This window comes from Acipenser ruthenus, chromosome 18, assembly GCF_902713425.1.
Source record: "Acipenser ruthenus chromosome 18, fAciRut3.2 maternal haplotype, whole genome shotgun sequence".
In the NCBI taxonomy this organism is placed as follows: domain Eukaryota; kingdom Metazoa; phylum Chordata; class Actinopteri; order Acipenseriformes; family Acipenseridae; genus Acipenser; species Acipenser ruthenus.
Window position 1 is genome coordinate 17,201,048 of NC_081206.1, and position 18,625 is coordinate 17,219,672.

The following is an 18,625-nucleotide window of genomic DNA, read 5'->3' on the forward strand; positions in this document are numbered from 1 at the left end:
GGCTGCTATTTCTTCATGGTAGTTCATTCTTGTTTGTTCCCACACCATTACACTGAAGCAGCGGCTCTGTTTGTTTAACACCAATAAATAATAATGAAACCCCTCTGCCATACCCAATGTGAAACGAAACTATTTTTATAGGGGCCTTAAATACTAATTGAAAACACCAAACCTGCTGCAGTGCTAAAAGGGAGCTCAATATGCAAAAAATCTGCTTGGAGAACGTAAGTAAAAATAGAAAAAAAATCTCTAGTCTGCAATGAATGCAAACAAGTATTGGGACAGATGAAGTTCCACTGGAACTATGCAAGAGCTGTTCAGCTACAACAACAGGAAACCTGAATGATTTCAGTCACTTCACAAGGGGCATGATAGTAGGGGCCTGTGCAACAAGCTCGGCCCTCAGCACAGTGTCTGCATTGATCAACGTGTCAGCGTTTGCAGGAACCAGCACCAGAAAGCAAGCACAACTCCGATCGCAAGTCTGCAGACGTGTGAAACGTGTTGCAACTAGCAACAGACTAGTGCTGCAGAGCGGCCCAATCAGAAACCTGCAACACTGGACGACACACGCCCATTTCCACTTGCAGAATTTGCTGGACGCAGGTCACTTTTTTAGCTAGTCTGTGTTCCATTGAAAGCCATCAGTGTCTCTGGCACAGTGACCTGAACTAAGCAACTGCTCTAAGTTGTGATTACAAAACACAGACAAAAAAGTTTACTAAACAGGTATTAAATATTCCCAAAATGTAATATTAAGCTTTGAGAGGCCTTGAATTATACTATGGTACCTAATAATGGTTCTAGTTTTGTACAGTTAGGGATTGGAGCCCGTACTACACCTTTAATTCAATAGAAGGGTGCTACATAGCTAGGGTGCTCAAAGGAAGGTCTTTATTTAAGCTTTTTGCATGTTCCTATTGCTAAGCTCCATGCCACTGCTCTCGCTGGAACCGGCACACCCACAGCAGAGGGGTCTCCACCGTGCAGGGGAGGGCTCTCTTTTGTCTCTGTTCCAGCTTCTTGGAGGACTCCCCTCTGCATTACTCAAATACCCTGTAATTGCATTAAATAGAGTAGGGAAATAAATCTGCACAAAGAGATTAAAAGAGAGATACAGTATGTGCTTGATTAAATGTGGAAAGGAGGGTTTGAGGACAGCTAAAAAAAATTACTGCTGCCCTCAGGCTGGCCCCAGTCAGGCCCTGGGCAGAGATCACATCAGTACCTCAATTACTCAATAGGAATCTCTGCTGCCTGCCCACTGGACTAGAAATCACTTTGACATCGCTGCATTTTTGCGCCCGTAATTCTGTTTTGTACAAAACCTTACAGGTCCTCAGATTGTTGCTAGAATTCGCTATCAACAACATGAAGGCATTTTTTTAAATGTATATCATCTCAGTATGTATACTGCATAGAAATATTGCTTACATTTGGCAATAGCATTGCGATGACTATAAAATACAGACCTATAGAAATACATTTCTATAGGTCTGTATTGGTGTGCCTATTCCAATGACAACACAAGCAGCAGAAATGGGAATCGCTCTGCGATTAATTCTGTAACTGACAGGTTTTTTCCTCTGGATTATCTTGAGACACAGAGTTCCTGATGATGCTGGCTGTACTGGCAGGCAATGCTGGATTCCATAAGCTACAGTGACTGCAGAATCTTTGCTGCAAAGGCTCTGTCTCAATCAGCCTCACACATGGTCAGACGTCTTGCCTCAGTATTAACCATTTCCAAGTTAAGGAAACTAAGTTTAGCAGAACAAACATTGAATTGTTAATGCCATCAGTGCAGTGCCATATTCGCCTCTCCCCTCGTCATTGAACAGTTGAAGTTCTAATTTCTCATCTGTTTCACCATCAAACGCCTCTGAAGGAACCACACGGTAGAGCAGCCCTTGCCTTTGCTTTCTTCCTGTCCAGGTAGAAACTCACTGAACACTGTGCCATCCCACTGCTTTTCTGAAGTCTTTGGGATAGGTGTTGTTGACAACCGTTATTTAAAATAATATTTATTTTAAAATCTATTTGAACAGGCTAGAAGTATACGCAATTGCCTTGTGAGTGTATGAGAACAACCTGTCTGATTTTTAAACAATTTCACGCAATGGTTGGTTCAGACATGAAATAATTGCATTCAGAGGTCACATTCAACCCAGATCTGCACACTATATGCACACTACATCTAACACTGTCAATAGGGCGTGAGTCACCCCTGATTATCTGCTCTAATTCCTTCAGGGTAATTAGTGACGGAAATCTACTGGCTGATGACACAGCCTATTGGTTCAATCTGCTGTTTATATGGACTTGCAAAAGTGAAAACACAGCAGCTCTTATGTATAACACTATAATTTGTATTGTGATTGAATCAGTCATGTGCTACACATTGAAGGGGTTCCAGTTTTGGTCTAATCCTGGGTCTGCTCTGTAAACATGTAATGTAACATACATCTCTGGAAAGACAAACTCCTAGCCATCAGTGTAATGAAAAGTAAATAACCTACATGCATGTACATTCCCCAACTCTCAGTAACTTGTTATTTTTTGCATCCAAGCTGCTTACTGAATGAAGCTGTGCTAATTAAAAAGGTTTTACACTCAAAACATTTCCTATCTGGTTGATATGAATTCAAAATGCCATGTCCCCCTCTTCCTAACAATGAAGCCATGTTAGTATCAGCAATTAAACTGACTTTCACATAGCAAAAGGAGCAGTTGCATACTACTGTAGATTCGTTGGCAATTTTCTTTGACACATTTTCAGCGAAGTGTGTGGCAAGACATATCTTACACACGCCTGGGTGCTTTGTGAGGCACGAGGCCAAAGGCTGAATGCCTTCAACCACGCAGAAGTACAGCAAGATGGGTCTTACTACACATTCTGGAGTGGGTTACTGTGCTTAAAAAAATCACTCTATATTGATTTTATAAAAAGAAAACAAATCAGATTTTAAACTTCATTTTATTGCACGTATCTTACTTCTAGTGCAAAATTGTTCCTATGTTTGTCTTTAGAAGCTACACATTTGCAGCTTTTGTAGGTTTGTAATTTAAGAGTTTCTTTTTCTTTTTTTTTTTTATTGATCTGGTTTAGGAAGAATCTGCTAAACGTTAGCAGTTATGTAATCACTTTACAAGCAAATAATATTTTCTTTGTTACTATTCATGGTTATTTTTCAAAGTGCAGTTTGGATGTATTATTTTCCTGCAGAGGAAAACTAGAAAAAAAACAAGAAAAACTAAAAATATAACTGCTTATTTACATGTTTTATACACTTTGATAAGTTGTCATTTGAAACCACTTCCCCTGGTACAATGCATCGCACACTGCACCTTTATTTTGTATTCCTCCAAACATGCTGCCTGTGTCACTTCTCCACCCTAGTTTAACTTCTCCAGAATCTCCCAGACAGTCAGTGAGGCAGTCATGCATAAGGCTAGGATTTTGTCACGGAGGTCACGGAAATTGTGAATTTGAAATAAGTCAGTGAAATCTTGGAAATGGATGTAAAAACACATTTGATTAGGCACTTCCTTTATTTCCTTTAGAACGCAGTATGTTATGCACTGAAAATACAAACCTGCGAGTATGTGTAAATTGTTTGGTTGTGTACGCATGCTGCATTCACGTGTAGCTATGTAGGTCAGTCAATAAGATCTGTAGCAGAGCGACCAAGTGTGCAAATGAGTGGAGTGGAAGTTTGTGGAGTGAAATTAGTTGAAAAATGGCGACAGCAAGTGTGAGCAAAGTGGCAAATATCACTGCTAAGCAGAGAAGTGAAAAATATCCAAAGGGGACATTTCATGAAAGTGGTGGCACAGTTTTGTACAGCACGTAATGTTCCTGTGGATTACAAACAAAAAGAAAGCTGTGACAAACATACTGAAAGTGTTTTACATAAACGGAGGCTACAAGCCATTGAATCCACAGTAGGAAAGACAGCTAAAAAACAGAACATGTGATTCACCCCTAGTAAGAATTGTCTCACTGCACGGTCATGTGATCTTGTTCAGCCAATCACAGAGTTTAATTTATCCAAGCCATTTTATAATAGTTAAAGTAAATGACTTGTATAGACAAAAGGTTTAAACTTGTATTCAATTGAACATTTAAAGCCTTAATTAAAGGAAACATTAAAATGGGATTTGAAGCTCAGATTTTTCTCAGATAAAGCTGCTCCCTCTCTCTTTCTCTTTGATCTATTATTCTGCTCCTCCTCTTTTTCAGCTCAGTTGGAGTCAATCGTGTGAAAATGCCCGAGTTCCTGACTTGACTGTGTTCCTGGGCAAGTCTATAAATCACTAGACTTCTGCTCCGCTCTCTGCAGGTACAGGCATTAAATATCCCTCAATCCCTGGGCTTACAGGACAAAGTATACATGCCCAGACAGCATCAAGAAGGCATTCCCAACTTTTGATAAAAAGACATTACTTACTGGATTAGCATGATCAACATTCACAACTGGCCACATTGAACGTAGTGCTAACCAACAAAAAAAAAAAAGAATCCTGAGAACTAACCATGGCTTTAAAATCAGTTATCTTACTAAACCCAAACAATCAATCACTGGCCATCCTTTCAAAAGTGCTAACCAAAGCTTTAAATCAATTTTCTAACCTCTTTCTAAAACTATCAACAATATCACAACCCCCTCCCCTTTTAAAGGAGTGCTAAAATCCAGTTCCTTGCTTAAAAGCACTCTCATCCTCACTAGCCCCCTTATAAAAGAACTGTAACAATTACTTTAGCACCAGAAACATGGACCCCCCCCCCCCCTTTTAAAAGATGCCCAAACCAAGCCTTTGATATAATTTTTCTAAAATTAGGCCCCAAGAGGCAACAGCAATTTGTAAATAATGGCATTTTAATTTAAAACAAACAATTTGCTCCGGAGTAAAATAAACAAGCAGAGAGTGGTGATCTTCTTCACAAGGAGCCTCTTAAAAGGGGGAGCACTGTACTGTATATTGTATTTGATTACATACATACATCACAAGCTAATAAAGCATGACTGATTTATATTGTTTATGGAATAAAAAATATGGTTCAATATGCAATGGGGCTGACACAGAAACACTCTTAAAACTGCGAACAAAACATGTAAATGTCACAGGAAATAAGAAGCAGACTAATCCATCACAGTCAGGGGGCTTTATTTGTATGGGGGGGGGGGGGGGGGGGGGGTGCTCTGTGCACCTCTCAGCATTTTGTGAACAAGTGCTTCACTGCACAGACTCATTACATACTCATTACTTCTCCTGACACTAAATTATTTAGTGCTGCTGTCAGACCCTGCAGGCTGGTGTATGACTCTGCAGGCTCTGGCGACACAGAGCCAGACCTCTGCCTCTCTGGGGGCTGGATTCAGTTTCTCAGCATTCGGGGGCTGTTCTTATTTGTTTGTATAGTAGTGCTGGGATATTTGACTATTCAAACAAACACTGCTTGAAATGTATTTGAGGGCGAAAACGACCACGTACGGATTCATTCATTTAAATGAATTTATAAATGACAGTTTCAGAAAGAGGCAAAGGAAACCAATGCATAAATGACGTCTGAAATAAATATCACACATCTTACTGCACAGAAGAGCGTTAGCTCTCTTTCTTTAAATCGGTAATACTGGGGTACTTCTGACAGATTGTGGTATGGTATGAATTATATATTTTTTTCCAGTTCATTCAAAATGAAAGAATATTTGAATAATTTTCATACAATGAAAAACACGTGTTCGACACAGAACTATTGTATAGTAAAGTATATACTGCAGGCTACATTTACAAGACCTGGAAATTAAGAGACAGTATTATTCCATCGTTTGTAGATCTGGGTAAATGCACCAATGAGACTTGACTCTGATAAATATGTTTTAGCATTGATTACATTCTGCTTATAGTGGCTATTCATTCCTTATTAGTTAAATAGTATTTAACTGCAATGACTGTCTGTAGGCTATTCTTGAGAGCAGACTCACTAAGGTTAAAGAATATTAAGCCAGCCACATTGGCCATCTTGTGCATGGCTTAGGTTTTATTGCACCATGTGTGGTGTCGATAATCATGTTTGGTTTTGGCTAAATACATCAAAAGCGTGTAAAAGAGATAAAAGGGAAGAAACATGCAGTGCACCAGTCACATTAACAAGCATACGAATCAGTAGCAATTTTACATTTCCTTGTCTGTTACAAGCCTAAAGAGAGTTTCCCAAGCAGATTACAAGTGCAGTTATGAAATCGTGGGCATTCTTCCGAGACTCCCCACTGCCTGGGATAAAGCCTCCCAAACAATACTGATTTGTGATCTCTTTTCTTTACACGCCACTAGCGTCACAGAGCTCACCTGGCTGGAAGGCCTGGTCATAGCTGAGCCTTTGTCTGGGGGATCAGTGTGGGTTACATGTCACCACGAACAACACAAGAACCCTGCGTACCTGCAACAGGGTTCTCTATAGACCATCTTTATTTGAACTGTGTACCATAATAAGGCTGTAAATCTACGTTTAATATATAAAACCTTCTTTAGAAATGGTTATTAACCATTTAAACTATCAGATACACATTCTCAAGATTAAAATTAGACTTGATTTAGTTTTTTACTCTGTATCTTCCTTTTGGATTTATTTTCAATTGCAGAATTGAAATGCAGTGGTTTGCAATGCCTCAGGATACTTTTAAAGAGTGAAAAATCTAAGCAAGTTCCTCATAAAACAGTTAATTGTCTGGCTAAATATTGAATAAAATACTATGCAGTCTAGGATTCTGATTATTACTGCTACAGCCTTAACCATAATATCATATATAATAAAAGCAACTGCAGTGTGCTACTGCAAAATAGCAGGTAATCAATCAGAAAAGTGCACTTCTTTCATCGATTAGGATTCCCGTAAATGGGTTAATGCATGTCACAGAGGGCGAGTGGAGATGCGAATCCAGCGATTGTATTGATGGATGAGACAATCAAAGTTGTCAAGGGTACTTCGCTCAGCATACAGTATCCTGGCACCCTCTAGCACAAGCTGAGTCAGTATCTGGGGCTGGTTGCATAAAACACCTTCAAATTTGCTTTTAAGCATAACACTTGAGGATACTTTTCCCCACAACAAGGGTGCTGACTTAAATATGTTAAGCAGCTTTCTGCAACACCCTTAAACTCAAGGAAAACTTAAGGGAAAAACCAAGAGGAACAGGCCACTGCCCCTTATAGCTAGTCAAATAACACGACACATCAGAAGACATGTTCTGCGTCCCCAGACAACTCCCTCAGATATTTCTCATCACTGCCCCATTTTCAGGAACTGCCACTGCTTGCTGCTTGTTAGGTGCTTAACTGCACCCAACAAGCTGCAGGTAGTTTAACTGCTAACAAAGACCCAGGATCACAGTTTACAGTTCAGACACTTTGTTGCACACAGTGGCTCACTTGGTAAAAGCACGTCCGCATTGGCGTGCAGTGTGAGTCTGAGTCAGGGGAGCGCAGGATCGTGTCCTGGCTGTGCAAAGTCACCGGTCTTTGCTGGGGATTCTGGAGGGACTGCCACATTAGCGCTGGCGCTTGCACGGGCTAAGAAGGCAAAACCGGAAGGTACTGTCATCACGCTACAGCGGACCCTACTGGCCAGGCATGCAGTGAGCTCTGGCAAACACGTTCAGGCTGGTCTCTAATAAGTAATATGGGAGGAGAAAAAAATATCAGACACTCTAAATTGGGGAGAAAATCAGGCGTAAAATAATTGTGCATTCTAAATTATCAAAAAAAAAAGTTGAATTAACATCCATGTGAGGGAGATCAGTGTGTAGGGGGGATTTTTTTTTTTTAAGCAACTGTAAATGCGGTTAAGCAAAACAAGTTTCAAATAGTGCAAATTAAAACTACTTTTGTCTTCCACACTCTTAAATGTGACCAGGTTAGAGAAGCCTCAGCCATTAGGCAGTAAGCACTCCATAAAGGGTAGGGAGAGAAACACAGGGCTGTGTGGGGGAGCAGTCTGCTGAAAGCCAGCCCAGTGTGTTTGCTGCTGTTTCCCCGGCCGGCAGGGGAAACGAAAGAGGGCTGAAGCTGCTACTCTCATTTAACGGTTCAAAGCCAAGACCAGGAAGCCACAACTAGCAATCTGCAGCAAAATAACACTGAGCCTAAACTGAAACACCCAGCTGCTGTAGACGAGAAGAAAACAACAGCAGCAGCAGCATACAGTACCTAATCTAGGCAACACCCAACGAACCGGATGCAGACTGCAATTAAAGCTGATTTACTGTAAAACATCAGCCTTTAGATTTGAAACAGATTGTTGTTTAGCTCCCTGAGATTTGCAAAGTGCTCGCTTTAGGGCTCATAGAATAGCACCACAGTGGGTTTGAGGAGCATAAGGGTGGGTCATTTGTTGCCAATTCTGCCCCACCCAGAACGTTTGCTTACTAAATATCTTGGTACCCCAGAATAGATCATCGTCAGCTATTTCAACATAGAAATGATTTTACCAAGTTCAGTGCTTTCTATGGAGGGAGCCGATCAAAGTACTACTGATCAGGCCCAGCCTTGCTTTGCTTCTGAGATTTGGCAATATCAAGCTCCAATGGTTGCATTGGTCAAGGGTCTTCCTGTGAACACCAAACTGCACACAAGAAGACTCTGTAAGAGGCGGGGACAGCTATACAGATACACCGATTATACAGCAATAGCCAGCCATACTTATTTCCATCTTGAATACTAACATAATTCTGTAGTTCAAAAGATAACTTGGTGACTGTCATATTTTCCATTGCACCTCTGGTCTCTTCAGTTCAGTTTTCTTTGTGACAGAGCAAGGTTTCACGAGAGAGAACACAAAGAAAGCCACATTCCTTTTATCTCAAACAGCACAGAGTCCCATTCATTCAAATCCAGTCTCTATGCAAACTGGAGCCGCTAATATGGAAGATCACCTCTAATTCAAGTGAACACGCACACAAGTCCTACAGCAGCACAGCCAGCCCCAGGCAGCCTCAGTGCTTAGAGCTCAGTTTAACCAGAAGCACCCCATTCAGACAGGCAATTCTGACAAGCACTCTCAGCTCACACACAAATAGCAGGGGGAAGGGGAAAGCAGGGGATCTGAACAGCACTCATGTGCCCTATATACTTTGATTAACCATCAGTAGAAAAAAAAAAACAGCAATATAAGCAAGTATGGTAAAGCATGGTCTATGAATGGTTTTTAGGAGGCATGGAGAATGCTTAACAATCTGACACCTGACCATTTAAATTCTAGGTTATTGATTAAAATTTGAAAAACAGTGTGCTTTTTTTGTGATTTCTCCCCTAGAATTTGAAACAAGCCATGCTGAAGGAGTCACAGCAGCACAGCCATTTTGTTTCCAGTATCAACTTGCTTTGCTGTTACAGCCCAGCTGCTTGCACTTGACCGCTTGATGAGATCTGTCTCCCAGCGCTCACGAGAACAGAAAACTGTGTAATTAATTAAACCAAAAATGCACCAGATCAACCTTGTTTTCTGCAAAGCACAACACTTTAGTTTCTCACACGTTACAGAACTTCTAATGATCAAGCCTGGTGCAAAAGGAATAGCAACCACTATGAAGCACAACAAACAATGTAGAAGCAGTGATTGGTTTATTTAAACATCGCTAGACCCTTTAACTACAGTGATTTTTATTGATCCCTGTATTAATACCACTAAAAACTAAAGCAACACTGGATTTCAATCAACATTGGTAAGGTGGCTATGACAACAAACTCAACTGTACTGTTTACACTTAGAGACTCACTGACTGTGCCAGATTCAAAGAAGCACAATGAAGGAAGGAACCAACTGAATTCACACAGAAAGTGAATTAGCATTCACAAACCATGTGAATAAATTCTACATTGCTCAAACACCCCATTTAGTAAGCAACACAGAGCGTATGACATTAAACTGTTCAAGTTACAGCAGAAAATGAATAAGCTGCTTAATTAATTGAGTTGCTGACATTTCTTGAGTTGAGCCTACATGTTTAATGAACAGCCTAATGTGTAGTTGTAAAAGTAAATTGAATTGTGTGCATGTTTAATCTTAAAGCCCTGATCACAGCAAGGGTTCTATTGCTACGGCAGAAGACAGTAAAAATGTAACTTAATGTTTGGTTGTTAAGGGAAGTATTATGTTTTATGTTTTTTTTTGTTTAAGCGTAGCAAACGCCTATATAAAAATTATAAATTCTACAGTGGGCAACCCTCATGCATTCATGTCCAACGCTTCATATAGCTTAAGACATTTTCAGTTAAATGTGGGTGATTTAAAAAAAAAAAAAAGGTCTTTGCTAATAAAAAAGGGGGGAGTTACGCACATACACACACTCCCAGACACAGAGCAGATGGGAGCCAAGCTAATGCCCAGCACCTCTATCAATTCACAGAGTCTCTGGGCAGATGGGCCGCAGATCCTGGGACACAGCTAATCTGCATTTCTCTTTCACTTAAAGGGGCAGCACTTGCATGGTTTCAATGTGTTTCTGTACTAGATTATAATCTATGAGAAAAATACTACTTTCCAACAGGAATAATTTAGGTATCCAATGACTTAACATATCAAGCCGGTTCCGTTTTTTCTGTGCGCCTTCTTTAAAAAATGAAATAGATTTTCAGTTAAATTCGATTTTATTTAGGTTTTACTACTATTTAAAAGATTTGCAAATTACCCACATTTAGATCCAGCGCTGGGGCAGTGTCACTGTATTGATTACATTTCAAAAGAGAAAACGGAATGTTACCATTTTGGATTTGGAACTACAGAATCCATTTTTCTCTTCACTTGCAGTTAATGTAGTAAAAATGAATAAGGTGATCCACCATTTTCTTTGCTATAAGCTGTCCTCACAAGATGGGCTCTTCCATTGGTGCTTGTGCGTAAAGTAAGTATGCAAGTCACTCTAGCCCAAGTGGACCCCTTTCTTCAATGACTTACATTATTCATTTGCCCTGTGCCCCTGGAAACCTCTTGAAATAACCTTGAAAATTATACTAATTAAAATGTGTTTTGTTCACCCACCAGAAGAACAAATAGTTAATTGAAATGGGCATTGTTGCAGACACAGTTTCACCATGTTGTGCATGAATAACTCTGCATGCACACTACACCTGCCCTGGCACCATTTTCCACTTCACATGTGGTTTATTTATCATCAACCACAAATGCAGGAAACACTTTCCCAGAATTTGACTGCTAATAACCCAGTATTAGTAAGCTAGTGATCTCTGAGGCGAACATTAAATAAAACCGACAGTTCACGGGTGAGGAGTCCAATATTCAGCGCAGTCCCACTGTGCTACCGGCCTGAGCTCCAGCAATGCTGCAGTATCTCAGTGTGGGGGGGGGGTGTTTCATGAAACCATCTTTTCTCAGAGTGCCCCTGTTGTCAACTCCCTCTATTATTCAGTCTGTAACTAAAGATCTCATACAATTATAAAATCAGCTAAGAATCATCTGGTTCTTTCTTTGTATTTAAGTTAATTCAGGATTTCAAGTGTAACGGTACAGATGCGCTGCTGCATCGTGGTGCCTTTGCTGTAGGTCACATATCATTGCAGTGAGTTTGAACTACAACACATAAAGGGTTTAGGTGAGGGAAGCAGCAGCAACTTTTTCATTTATTACTGCAAAGTATCAAAAACAAGCAAAGAGCCAACAGATCTTCAGCACAATAAAAAAAGATGGCAGTGATAAGGTTTCTAGTGCTAATAAGAGGCAAGAAAACCTTATTTATCATTTTGAATCCCGTAAGACTTCTAGCCAAAATGTCTGCCAATGAATTTATGAAGTTTCTTTCGGAATTCAAACTGGGTGTTTAATAGCTATGGGTGATACATCTTGTTATCTACAACAAAAACATCAGACAAAACAGACAATTCCCAACTTCCCCTTTGCTTTCAGGACTATAACAGAGTTAGAAGATGTCATTTATAACACCCGGCTGCTGCAAGTCGCAGCAGGAGCCTGGCTACTTCTCACAAGCACGGGGAAGGATGCTTGTCCTCCAAGAGAAGAAACTGCCATGTGGGAATGTATCAAACTGGACTTCAAGAGCAATGGAATGGTTGCAAACATACAGAAAATGAATGATATGGTGTATATATTGATGTAAAACTTCAGCTTTAAGAAGGATACAGCACGCAGAGAGACCTCAATGAACCGATCAGAGTTCTGCAGCTCTAGATGAAGGTCTGCAAGCGCTCATTGCTTCAAATCATCACATGGGTTAAAAGACATTGCACTGAGCTCAGAAACTGTTATTACCATGTGACTGGAATGCCCCCCCCCCCAGTGTGCTATAAACACAACTAAAATACTTCAGGAATGTGCCTCCTGTCCATGACAGTATACAAAAATGTGAGCTATTTGGCAACAGACAAGTAGACATAAATCTACTGCAGAGGTGTGCAATTCATATCGCCTGACGCCCAGGACAACAAGTTTTGCCATTATACTTTGCCCGTTGGATAGTGTTTATTTATTTATTTTTCATATTTTCGTGCTGTTGCTAGATAAACACTCTGGGTATATTTATAGAGACCCACACAAGTTTCTATAAACTGAATTGCAGAAATCTAGCACCTACACACAACCATTTTAAAAAGTGTTTACATCCCCACCCTATCACTTCTCATTGGCTAGCTGTGGAAAAAAGCTGATCTTCTATTGGTTACCAAGAAACCCAGAAATAGCTGCCAAGAGAGCCTCAGGTAATGCACAGGCTAATCTTTTAAATGTAAGGTACTATTCATGTTTTTTGTAAATTAGCAAATAAGTGATACTGCTTTCTTAATACATGAACCTGGCATTTAAATGCAGCAATCTAGTAAAGTTTGAAAGAAAACAAAACAAAAAAAAACACCCTAGTCGCTAAGGTATTAGTTGGTTACAAAAAAATGTGTTGTGTAATTTAGAACATTATAAATCTATTTTGTGGTCAAGCGCAGACTTGTTGGGATGTTAAAAAAAAAAAAATTAAAAAAAAACGTGAAGTTTACTGTTTAGAAGCATTTCAAGACAAACTTTCCCTAGCAATGATTTATTTTCTTTCGATTTTAGTGTTGCTAACCTAGGTTGCCATATTTACATATTTAAGATTTATACTATATACATTTTTTTAAACTAGATTTGAATAGAAGCTACATTAGTTATTTGTTGGACATGCATAATCCATCAATTTGTGAAACTATTGAAACATGAAGATTGTCAAATCTGTTTATAATGATAGAAATGCAATGCTTATATATGAGGTAATCTGTACAGTATTTTATTTTCATTTTAAAATAAAATACAGACTGTAAATCTCATGGCAATGTGTTTATGTATGAATTCATTTATGTATTTAGTTCTCTTTCAAGTCGAAAATAACCATCAAGGTATGGGACATTGCCGTCAGGCAGTAGGGATTGGCCGGCAATGTCCCATACCTTGATGGTTATTTTCTCTTTCAGGGAACCGGGGTTGCATCCGCAACCTATCGTTTTCAGTGAGAGTAGTGCAGGGAAAGAATGTTGTCCGTCCCCGTCCCCCCAAAAAAAAAACCCATCAGGGTATGAAACCAGGATCACCTGCTGCAGCAGGGTTCCAGTTACGATCATGGGACAAGATGTTAGATGAGGAAAAATAGCCATAAAATGTTGTACACTGTTTAAAAAAAGTATATAATATAAATAGAAAAAAGAAAAAAACATATTTTGTCTTTGCACAATTTCATGGCGCCTACTGTAAATATTGCATGTGTTTTGGTAGAGAAACAGTAAGAAATGCAGAGAAACTTGACAGGTTGTACACATCCTTCAAAATCCTGGAGTTCAGCAGTTACAAAACTGAAAGAACATCAAGAAAAATCTGAATTCCACAAAGCAGCAGTAATAGTTGGCAGTGATTCTGTGATTCAACAAACTAAAACACCTGTACATCAGGAGTTGAATTCAACTTAGAGAAAGAGTAGGGAAAAAAAAAAAACAGGCAGAAGTTATTTTTATATTTCAATAACTCCAGTAATTTCTTATTATAGTTGTACTCTTAGTATGTTCCTTAAATTTACTAGCAAATAAATGTGTTCCAAACTGCATTGAAAGGAACATTTCCTTAGTGTAAGTAGCATGTAAAATACATTTTTTTGTTGACAACATATAAATAAAGTATGTTATAATACTTTTCTAAAAATGCATACATTGTTTATATTTTTTTGTTTAACTTCTGATAAAAATGGATTTGAAGTCTCTCCTGAGCAGCCCAACCAAAAAACAACGTGATCTGGCAACTGCTGCCAGTGACATCAGTTTGAGAACAAACAAGCTGTGTACTGCAGATGCGTGCATTAGATCCGGCTTGTTTATCAAACGGTGAAGGTATTTTGCTCTGTACTGTACAAAAGCATTTTCGGTTTGTTATTCAGTTCTGTGGGAACTCTTATAATACTGGACATAGCATCCATGCATTTCTGAAAGATCTCTCAACAAGAGAGCATTTCTCGCCCGACAGTTTTAAAAGTTGCATTCAATTTTCAATGGGGTTCTGCAAATAAATCAAACGTATTTCCGGGTAAGGTAATTAAATACATGAAATATACAATTTGAATATCTCAAACAAAAACTAGGGGTCTGTGCCATAGCTGACCCGGAGCCACTGTCCTTCATTCTCATTGTTTTCTAATCTCTCCTTTAAAATGATAATGATAAACCGTCTTAATATGAGTAGATCACGGATCTGCACATTTAGGATAATTTATTTCATGATCAGGGCTGAAGCTGGAGGGGTTGTGGATATAAAAAACAAGATTAAATATTCTATTTTGTCACTTGTTTAGCTACGTATGGTAAACATACAAATGTGTGAAATGGGCAGAGACGCGATCTAATTCAGATTGTTAGAAGGCGCTTTATCATTGGTACTTAAAAATGCGGTAATTAAAAATAAATACAAAAAAAAAATCATAACATCTCATCCTGCAATTAACATATCTTAAAATAACAGCTTCCGTCTGACGTGATACCACAACTTGAAATTGTGCCGTTGCTTACCAATCATTATTACCAAGTCTGGTGATGGTTGATTTCTCACTGGCACATTATCGATGTAAACATTTGGCCTTGCTACCGGTTTAAACCGGTAAGGTACTGCTCCATTACCATTTCTCCCATCTTCAGACATTTGGGAATCTTCGTGTAATCTGAATACCTGTCGCTGGTATTGCTATCAGTTTCTGTATTGGACTCCATTTCCTTGTCTGTCGCGTACTCAAATTGACGTCACTGAAACGTTGTAAGCATTCGGAGCGTGCTCGGCAATTTCCGGAATTATTGATCAATTTCAGGCATTGTCATTCTATATTGATCACCACAAGTCATTTAAATAAAAAATTAAAAAAATATTGTCAGTGAAAATGTTATATTGAGTTCTTGCAACACGCAAAAGTTTGTATATAGGGTGAAGCTTACCCTTTAACGTATGTTATAAATTTGTTGAGGTGAGGTGGGGTCACAGGGAACCTTTTGTGCACCTTGAAGAATTTAGTGAACCAGTCAAGCTACAACGCTAGATCCGCCCCTGTTAATCACGGATTGATTGATTGTGTTCACTGTTAAATAAAACCAAAATCCTACAACTTATATTCTACTCTTTTGTGTGTATTTTTTTTCAAAAAAATGTACACCCCTACTACTGTGTAAACTAAAATGTAAGTGTGACATCCACAGACATGGCTGATATTCTCAAGGCTGTATAGAAAATGCAAGCAGTTTTATCACAATTGGATAAGCAGTTCTATATATACTGTAGGATAGACTGATGCCTCTATGTATATTTTGACAATCCACAACTTCACAAGTGTCCCTTTATGCAAGATGGACAGACAGACTGATATATGGGTGCATCAGCTATATCACCAGGGATATGCACCCCCAGCAGGGGACAATAACAGAAAGAACACCACATTCATTCAATCTGTACGCCACTGTCTTCCAATACAAACTAATAAAACATGAATGCACTGAAATAAAGCATGCCGTACCACACTTGGACAAACATTCAAAGATCTGTAGAAGAAAAAAATGATAATAAATCAGAACAATTCGGGTACAGCAATTGAAGCATAAAGATCCACTCCCCTTGACCCTCGTATTTACAGGCAGAATTAATGCATCTTTCTCCTCAGCAATGCAATACAAAAGGAAAGTTCTATTTGTGTCATTCCTCTATTTGTCTCCACCCCTCAAGCAGTTCTGACAGTTACTTTGCCTATTTTGTGATGAGGATGTCCCTTCTGAAGCGTTTGATCATGGATAAAATGCTGCACTTGGCTGACAGCTGAGACCTTTCTTTGTAAAACACCAATTACAGTGCTTTTTATATGCGAGATTCGGTTTTAGGTTTGTGAGGGAAAACAATTCTCACATCTAATCCTTTGGGATACCAGTTAGTTTGGTTTTAGTTTCAACCACAACCTAAATATTTTGACTTATTCTCTATAGTTTGTCTGATGAGATTATTCTGTGTGCATCAAATTTCAATACATTTCTTTCAAAAATGTTTTTGGATTTGGTTGAAACAAAACCTTGGCTCTTAGAAGCCTCTGCGGACCTGAATTGTGAATCAACAATTGAGGTAACAATGTGCATGTCATACAATGGGGAGATGAAATATACCTTTCCAAATCAAAAGCCTTTGAGGTCTTTAAAACTGAACAACTACAGTGCTGTAGCTGACACCCTGTGGTCCTGACAATTCCTCACATTAGGCATATGGTTCTATTAGGGCTTGGTACAGTAAACTAAACTGTACCACATACACTCCAGACATATTTCCATCTGCAACTCAGTCTCATCTCAGTCCAATTTTCAAACTAGCACAGCAGCCGCTTCCATCCGAAAGCATTCTTACTTTACAGCATTTTTTCACACCTGCCCAAAACTTTTGCACAGTACTGTATATATATATATCACATGAGCTGCAGTTCTACTCCAATGTGATTTGCCACTTACAACTGACCGCGGTGACAATGGGGTTAAATTAAGTTGAATGTCTATTTATACATTATTTTATTCTTGCTACATTGTCTAACTATAGAATACATTGGTATTCATGATGCAGTAAAACTGTACTGAGCTTATTTATCACAGCGTAATAATGGTAAGTCCCATTCAGCCGTTCGTTTTTTTGGTTTTAATCTTTCATTTTGGTTTCACCGAAAATCGTTTGGACATCAAAAACAGCTGAAAGACTTGTGTGATTGCTATTTACAAATTATTTCACCAATCCCCAACATTTCCCTGACAGTATAATAGTCACAGCCTTCATGTTAAGCCTACATGTTTTGTTCTGCAGTCAGAGATTTACTCCCACCTCTTGAGCCCTTCATATTGGACACTTATTGGGTAACTTCCACCATCAGTGCGAGTTGGAGAGATTGAGTTCTGCCAGCCCACAATCCTAACTGGGGCTGACAGAGTCCTAGTTGATCTTAATCTGACTCTGATGGAAATGAACAAGTCCATTTCACATTGCTTTCAAGGCAATGCCAGTGGCTGATGGAAATGCAGCTTTACTGACTGAGGCAAACCCTAGCACAGTCAGGGAAACAACTCACGCAATGAGCAAAACTAACCTTCAGAAAATCGTGTAATTAACCTCTACATTACTAAAGAGGTGCTCCACATTTGACATTGAATACAGAATGCAATAAGCTATTCAAGCAACAACAAATAAAGCGATTGATGAATAAAGAGGCTGGTACAGTATATCAGTTTAATAAATAAACCAGAACATTTCAAATGTTCCAAAATCTGTAGTAATGCAATGGATCTCCTCTTAGTCCAATCTGGGGCGCCACTGAAAACAACTGGCATCTCAGCCTATTGAAATGAATGGAAAAGGAAGGGCTGGACGGAATCTCAAGTTCAAAGGCAAAAGTCTTACCATTCAGCTGTAGTGGAGAGGCAAGTACATGCCTTATGCTGATGTCAGTAGTATTGTGGCTAGGAGGAGATCCATTACAATGTGCAAATGTTCCGAAAATGTACTGTACTCAATATAGACCCCTGGAAGCTGATACTCTCAATAACATGTGCTAAAGATTGTCTTAACCAAGTTTTGTCACAATTAAATAAAGGGTTGTCAAGAACCTCAGGCAATCCTTTCATTGCAATGTACAGAAAAATACAAAAAGTAAAATAGTATAAATAAATTACAATATTATTATTATTATTGTTTTTATTTAGCAGATGCCTTTATACAAGGCGACTTACAGAGACTAGGGTGTGTGAACTATGCATCAGCTGCAGAGTCGTTTACAACTATGTCTCATCCAAAAGACGGAGCACAAGGAGATCAAGTGACCTGCTCAGGGTCACACAATGAGTCAGTGGCTGAGGTGGGATTTGAACCGGGGACCTCCTGGTTATAAGCCCTTTTCTTTAACCACTGGACCACACAGTCACCACACAGTAAACTCCAGGGGATGGAAACTGATCTACTCGTGCCTTGTTTAATATTAATTTAAGTAGCTTTATAATGCTCTTCATGTGAAGGGCTGTTCAATATTAAGCACACAGCATGCATAATTCATGCACACATATTTAAAGCAGTACTATATCTCATACT

The 18,625-nt window shown here is 39.1% G+C and overlaps 1 protein-coding gene across 2 annotated transcripts in view; it reads right to left on the minus strand.

Moving 5' to 3' along the window:
• LOC117973864 (zinc finger protein DPF3-like) overlaps positions 1 to 18,625 on the minus strand; it is a 53,815-nt gene that overhangs the window by 34,135 nt on the left and 1,055 nt on the right. The window lies entirely within an intron of this gene.